This window comes from Salvia splendens, chromosome 8 (genome assembly GCF_004379255.2).
Source record: "Salvia splendens isolate huo1 chromosome 8, SspV2, whole genome shotgun sequence".
In the NCBI taxonomy this organism is placed as follows: domain Eukaryota; kingdom Viridiplantae; phylum Streptophyta; class Magnoliopsida; order Lamiales; family Lamiaceae; genus Salvia; species Salvia splendens.
Genome location: NC_056039.1, coordinates 15,125,588 through 15,132,747, shown reverse-complemented (window position 1 = coordinate 15,132,747; position 7,160 = coordinate 15,125,588). Strand labels below are relative to the sequence as shown.

At 37.3% G+C, this 7,160-nt stretch overlaps 1 pseudogene; it reads left to right on the top strand.

Annotated features, from left to right (window-relative positions):
* Window positions 1-887: 887 nt before the first annotated feature.
* On the top strand, window positions 888-6,517 carry LOC121744307 (annotated as a pseudogene).
* The last annotated feature ends 643 nt before the right edge of the window (window positions 6,518-7,160 follow it).

Here is a 7,160-nt window from a genome sequence, read left to right as displayed (position 1 = left end):
TCCGAAAAAAAAATCGCCTAGCGCTAGGCGATATACGGGCGCTTGGCGATGCGCTGGGCGATCCGCTCGGCGCCATTGCAGGGTCCGGATCGCCGAGCGCATCGTCCAGCGAATTTTTTAATTTTTTTTATTTAATGTTTTTTTTTATGAAACTCATTCTTGGTTGTTTCTCTTTTATAGAGAAATCTGTGAATGTTTTATGTTCCACTTTCGATATGGGACAAACTCATTCTTGGTTGTTTATCTTTTATAGAGACATCCTTGAATGTTTTATGTTCCACTTTCGATGTGGGACAAACTCATTCTTGGTTGTTTCTCTTTTATAGAGACATCCTTGAATGTTTTATGTTCCACTTTCGATGTGGGACAAAATCATTCTTGGTTGTTTCTCTTTTATAGAGATATCCTTGAATGTTTTATATTCCACTTTCGATGTGGGACAAACTCATTAATGAGGATGTTGTAATGTTATTTTAATTTTAATGAAGTGTGTTTTTTTAATTAATGTACTTTTTAAAATTTTAATATTATTATTGAATTTTCCTGTATCTATGTCGTAAATTTAATTCCGTATTTTGTGTGATTGTCAATTATTATTTGTTTTATATATTTAGGAGTGATGTGGCTAGGCTATTGCTGGACTATTTGCTTGTCCTGATGATGTGGTAGGAGGAGTTTGTGGCTGGGTTATGGCTGGGCGAAAATATTGTGGACGCTCTAAGATGCTAAATTTAAAATTTGGGAAAGAAACAAATTTATAAAAAGTTCTGTAATATCTTCAAAAAAATTGGGCAAAAATCATGGTATGTGAATCCGAACCGAATCGCCGGCTCACTATTAAATTACGGTAGTAGTACTAAATTAATTCTGCAGTTAAGATTCCTGTCCTCTCTCTCCGGCGACAGAATTGTGTGAGAATGGAGGTGAATGGGTGGGAAATGTGGGTGGGAGAAGCCATCGCCAAACTCCACTCCCTTCAAATTTTACGCTCTCTCAGACCCATTCTCCAATCCGCCTCCATTCCCAACCCCGACCTCCAATTTCAAGTCTTTCACGCTCCCAATAAATGGGACAGAGCTTCTGTTGAACTCCTAATCTCTCATTCCACTTTCCAAAAATGGCTCCACATCCTCCCCAGTTCAGGTATTCAATGAATCTCCTTTTCTTTTTTGGCCAAATTTTTGATATAATTTCTTGATTGGAGAACTCAGTAACCCTTCGATTTATTGAGTTTGTAGGGGACGATAACGATGTGGTGTGTGAAAATGGGGAAGCGGCTGACACAGCAGATGGGGAGTTTAAGAAGTTAATTGTCTTCTCCGGAAATGATTACTTGGGATTGAGCTCGCATCCCATGGTTAGGGATGCTGCAATCAAGGCATGCTTCAATTTCGTCACCTCTAACTTCATTGTGTCTGTTGTTATTAGTATATACTCTCCCTCTGTCCCCTAAAAATAGGAACTTTTGAACCGGCACTGGTTTTAATGCGAAATTGTGAAAGTGAGAGAAATACGAAGCAAAGTGTGTTAGTGGAAATGGGTCCCACTTTATTAGGGACAAAGAAATTTCCTTAAATAGAAAGTTCCATTTTTAGGTGAAGGATAAAAAGGAAAGAGTTTCTATTTTTAGGGGACAGAGGGAGTAAGATTTATATAAGTGTGCTCATTATGCAGGCAGCTCAAGAACATGGAATGGGTCCTAGAGGCTCTGCTTTGATATGTGGATACACTAGTTACCATAGGCTACTTGAATCACCGCTCGCGAATCTGAAGCGAAAAGAGGTATGGCTTCTCTATCTAGTTCTACTGAGATCATATTGGTTGTTGATTTTCAAATGTTTGATTTGTATAGACTTCGCGATGCCTAACTATCCAAGTTCTGAAATTTGTGGCTAGAACAAGTCTTCTGCTTCCTGTTTATTGAATTCTGCATAGATGTGTGATTTGATAAACTATTCATGTGTTTATAAATCATCACTTTGTATCCATTTTGTGAATATATTGTTAGCTATGAGATAGAATATGTTGAGACTGAATAAGTTATAACTTCCTGATTATCAGAAGCAAGGATGTTTGCATTCTGATGTTGATTATAATTTATATAGTAAATAAAGGGGTGTTCGGTTTGCAAGATTGTATCCTGGGATTATATATATAGTGTGTTTGGTTCATGAGATTCAATACCACAACTCAATCCTAGATGGATAGTCATGAGATAATTAGTCATCGCTAACCCTCTATGACTAAAATAATCTCTCAACTCTATCCTAGATTGTATCTTGGCACTATTTTATCTAGGAAACCGAACACCACCAAAGAATAACTACATTTCTAATTCTAATCTCAGAATACACACAGGATTGTAAAATCATGGCAATTCTGATTCATATGTTCATAAGGGTATTGTCTTTAGAGGATCCAGTGACAATCCTTTTTATATCTATTAAGGCTGTAGTTTATCCTTTTAATTTACTCTCATTGGTTAGAATGTACTTGATCATCATCCCCTGCTTCCTGCCATCATTTGTTCTTTTACCAAAAATTTAGTACTCATTGTTCTAATCTTAAATATTAGGATTGCCTTCTTTGTCCAACAGGCTTCTCAGCCAACATGGCCTTCATGACAGCAGTTGGAAATATTGGTAGGCTTATGGCTGGTCGCAAACCATCAAAAGATGATTGAATTGCTATATTTTCTGATTCCCTAAATCATGCATCGATAATTGATGGTGTTCGTCTCGCTGAGAAACAAGGAAATGCTGTGGCATTTGTCTACAGGCACTGCGATATGTACCATCTCGATGAATTACTGTAGGATTCTTGTGAGTTTATTATTCCTTTGTCTATATTTTCTCTTTTTATTAAATGAAAGCTGGAAGGCTTCCACTGACTGTTTGGTTAAAAAACAGGTCAAATTGTCCAATGGAGAAAAAAGTTGTTGTAACTGATAGGTCAGTCACTTATTGCAATGATTGATCTGAAAATATATTTGCTTAGTATTCTACTAATTTCAGTTAGCTGTCACCATGATGTTGAGTTTTGGGGGAAATAGATTTGATAAAATACATAATGAAGTAAATTTTGTGCCCGGCAGAGGCAGTTCACACCTTGTTAAGCTGAATTTCAATATTGTGCTGTTGGAACTTCGATATTTTTTTTCTTATGAATATCATGTTTGTTGAAATCTAGTTCAAATCAAGCTTGGTTATTGATGAAAGGATGTACCTTGCCTCCTAGATTGAGAACTTTAGCTCCAGAGACATTGTAGTTTCAATGTTTTATTGTCCTCTATCATTGAGATGCAATGTTTTGCCACTTTTCTAAGAAAACCAAAAACTTAAATATGAAAGAAACAATTCCTCTGATGGCGAGTGCTCTGTGCTTGATATGTATATGCTTATCAGTTTGCTGATCATTACACTTTGGATACTTGATTTGTTCATTTTCCAGTCTGTTTAGCATGGATGGAGACTTTGCACCCATGGTTGAGCTGGCAAAGCTCCGTAAGAAGCATGGATTTCTGTTTGTAATCGATGATGTAAGTTCTATTCATTTATTTCCATTGAATAATCTAGGAGAATTCTGCCAAAACGAATTGCATGCTGACTAGCTACTATTTGCTGTAAAAAAAAGAAAAGTACTTGCTTTCGTTAAAGAAAATAGCATCAAAGAACACTCTGGAGATAATTTGTGATGCTGCGTTCCTGATAACGCTCTTGATAATTCCAACATAGTTTGTAATTGTTGTCCACATGTATTGTTGGCATGGCTCATTTTTCTTTGAATTTCTAGGCCCATTCTACCTTTGTTTGCGGACAAAATGGTGGTAGTACAGCGGAAATGTTTGACTGAAGATGACGTTGATATTTCCATCGGCATTTTGAGTAAAGCTGCGGGTTGCCATGGTGGATTCATTGCATGCAGGTAGTATTAACCACTTTGAACTCATTCGGAGATATTGTATCATATGCTAGAGTCCTAGATTCTCAATCGTTTCTACGATTCTGGATTCATTTCTTTGTTCACATAGACAGAATTTCAGATAGCAACATAATATGAACTCAGCTGCAAATTGCTGTATAAATTGTTATAAGTTACTTATATTTTATGAACAAGTTCCATGCATTTAGTGCAACTCCAAACATTGTAGGATCATAGGAAGAATTGAAATCATATCGATTACGAGTAAAGTGACACAACCACGCCATTCTTTTTATAAGAAATACAACCTCATAGATTTCATGGGTGAGCATATATGACATATGCTACTTGTTTGATAAATCACCGAGTAAACTATTCGTGTATTTTATTTCATGTGGATGGCAGCAAGAAATGGAAGATGCTCATCCAATCTACTGGTCGTGCTTTTATATTCTCAACATCTACGCCAATGCCGGTTGCTGCTGCTGCCCATGGTTTGTTTCTTAAAATTTATGTCAGCACATATTTCTCATTTAGTTTATCCATTCAGTTGTCTTGTATATGATGAGGAGGGGGACAATTGAGTTTTATCCTCATATTTAGTATTACTACCTCCGTCTCTTAAAAAGAACAAGTTTTGAAACGACATGGATTTTTATGCACAGTTGGTAAAGTAAGAGAGAAAAAAAGAACATAGTGGAAGTAGATAGTGGGGTTACATTATTAGTATCAATGTTTTTAAGTCGGTGAATCGAACCGCGTCGCCATAGGACCGATATATCGACTCAGTCGATATATCGGTCGACTTAGTCGATATATCGATAGTAAGTCGGGCGACTCACTAGACAAGTCGTCCAGGTCCCTCAAGACCGATATATATCGATATATCGGGCGACTTGCCCTTTTACACATGTAAAATATGCAATATATACTTCAAATTACAACAGGAAAAAACACAGCATCATATTGTTCAATGATTTAGTCATGTTCAACGATTTGCATGATAACAACTAACAAGCAATTAAGCAAACTCAAAGCACAGCATCATACCCTCCAGTCAGCTCTGCATCGGCTTCAGCAGCAGCTGCTGCATTTGGGAACACCACTTCGACTGTAGCATTTTCATCTACAATACATCAAATGCAGCGAAAATGAAGAGTCAAAAGAACAGATGCAACACTGCTAACAAATCATAATAGAACACAGAACAGTCAAGAATTGAAGTTACTCTAAAAAATAACAATAGAGAACAGATGCAGCGCTTGAGGAACTCAAATAATAGACGAGAGAGGAGAGACATAAGAGAGGAAGAGGAACTGGAGCATTACCAGAACTAGAGTTCATCCTGAATGAGGATGAGGCGGCGGATGAGGCAGGCCGGAGGCATGTCCAGGAGAGGCGGCGGCGTTCTTCAGTTTCTGGAGGTGGAGGGAGCGTCGGCGGCGGCTGCAGTTCTGGAGGAGGAGGACGTGGGGAGGGGGTGTGGGGGATGTATAAAGAAACCCTAATGGGCTGAATAGACACCTACCTGTCCGCCTGGCCCAATCTGGAGTGAAGCCCATTAAGTCGTCCTCGACTCGATCAGGCGACTAATCGGTCGAGTCGCGCGATATATCGGACGACTCGAATGTTAGTCGCCTAAGTCGCATCTGGGTGTGTATCGACCCTTGGCCTACCGATACAGGCGATATATTGCGATATATCGCGATATATCGGACGACTTACAAACATTGATTAGTATTGTTTATTTATGTAGTGTTAGTGATAATTGGGTCCATAAAATATCAAATTGTTAATTCTAATGGTATAAGTTGTAAATAAAATAAGGTGTATGGGTAATATGTTGTTCAAAGTTTCCTAAATTAGAATTGCATGATTTCAAAATGATTATCCCTTTTATTGAGATGAAGATTATTGCTCTTTATGACTATTCCTCTTTCATTTCCAAATGATGATCCTTTTATTGTCCCTACTTGCAGCTTCCGTCATTGTTGCAAAAAAAGGAAGCATGGCGTAGGAAAGCTATCCAACAACGGGTGCATGCGTTCCGTGTTTTGACAGGAATTCTTGTAGAAAGTCACATGGGGAGTGAAGCTGAAAGCAAGCAGGTCAAACACGCCCGATTATTATCAGGCGTTGCGTCCACACTACCTAACATGTTTGTCGTCTTGATGAAACAGGCATCTTTTGGAATCAGGTTTTCACATAACGGCAATCAGACCTCCAACAGTAGCGCCAAACTCGTGCGGGTATGTGAAACTCGTGAAATTTCGTATTTAATTGAGACCACAAATCAGCTACTCTGTTTGAATTTCATGTATGCTATGTTTTGGCAGATTACGAATATCTCTGAGCGCTGCTCACACGATGGATGACTTGACGAAGCTGAGGAACGCGCTTGCCGAGTGCGTTGATCTAAACCAGATCCAGCTATTTACTTGCTCCAAACTTTAATCTACCTTTAGCTTCAACACTTTTATTTCATGTCTTGCCTGCTACTGATTATTTGTGTTTCATTTTGGAGACTTGGTAACTCTAGTGCACTTGGATAGTACTATAATAATGCATATAGGTGGCGTTCGGTTGTCATGACTAATATCATGAGACTATCCATCTAGGATTAAGTTGTGGGATTATTTTAGTTGGAGGGGGGAGGCTATGACTAATTATCATGAGACCATCCATCTAGGATTAAGTTGAATGATTCAATCTTATAAATCAAACATGATACATATTTAATCATGAGATTTAATCTTGCCAACCGAACACCCCATATAGAAAACTAAGAAAAGTCATTTATATTCCAAAGAGTAGTCATCTTGAATGAATGGAAGAGAGATTAATTAGTATTGACTTTATTCTTATTTGAATTTTGTTCAATAACATTCATACAATATAATGAAAAAGCATTAGTATATGTTGTTTAAATTAACATTATGTCCGGTAAGTAAAAAAGTAAACGTATTATCTACGAAAATCTCATCCTCTCCTCACTAGAGTTGAATTTAGTGAACAATACAAATACGCAAAAACCATGAAGATATGTGAAGTATATTAAGGATCTGTTTAAATAAGAACAAAATTATTTTGTAAAAATGCTTTTTTTGGTTTTCCATTTTTATTTATGGTGATTGAATTGATGGTATGTATCTATAGTCCTTAATATTATATGTTTGGTTTGTTATTTAAAGCCACACTATAGTATAAAATTCCAAAACTATCATCTGACTTTTTCTATA